We start from the raw sequence: 879 nt of genomic DNA on the forward strand, positions 1-879 counted from the left end.
CTGTAGCTCGCTTCCTACTTAGTTTATCATTCTCGTAGTGTTGAAATGTATTAATGCTCCAGGCTGCGGTAGCTGAACATTTACTTTCGCTACTTATGAATCTTTCAAATAGGAATACAGTATTTTTTTTATCAACCAACGCGTGTTAATTAAACGAATTACACAATAGTGAAAACTTTTTTTTATGGTCGAGTGGACAAATTCCGATCAAGCCGCACTCGAGAGGTTGGATTGAAAGGAAAAAAAATGGACAATTTGTATGTTTTACGAGCAGAACGGGACCTTGTAACTTGCAATAAAGTATTATCGAGACACGGTAACACACGGCATCGACTCATGAAACCAGGGCTCTAGCCTCAACAGGGTTGGTAGTGAATCTGTCACGATGTAGATGGCATTTACAATGTACTTCGAAGTACTAGTAGCACTAGTGGTACTAGTATTAGCGTGACTGCACTGTAACAATTACACTTGGACTTACCGTACAGTATACCGCGCACTCGAAGCGGCATCGTGCTGTAATCCCATATCACAACATTATTTGCCTGATCAACTATCAGTCATGCCCTCCAACCAAATTCTGCTGATAGTGCTGTTCGTCTTCCTCCTTACCAACAACACATGGATGTCGTCAGTAGATGGCCTACCAGGACCAAAACCTGCGCACCCGGAAATCCGCCGACGCCGAAGAGAGAGGAATCGTATCGTCAGTTTTTGGATGCTAACTACGGCAGTCGATCCGGGCAGGTGCTGCTGTTCAGATGTAGCGAGTCACCATATTCTACCAAATAATTTAACTTAAGTATTATACAACATAAAACGCCAGTCCATATATTAACCCGATCTAGATCCTAGAGCTTGGGCCCTTACTAACCACTT

The sequence above is a fragment of the Phytophthora parasitica genome (genome assembly GCF_000247585.1).
Source record: "Phytophthora parasitica INRA-310 unplaced genomic scaffold supercont2.48, whole genome shotgun sequence".
Classification (NCBI taxonomy): Eukaryota; Oomycota; class Peronosporomycetes; order Peronosporales; family Peronosporaceae; genus Phytophthora; species Phytophthora nicotianae.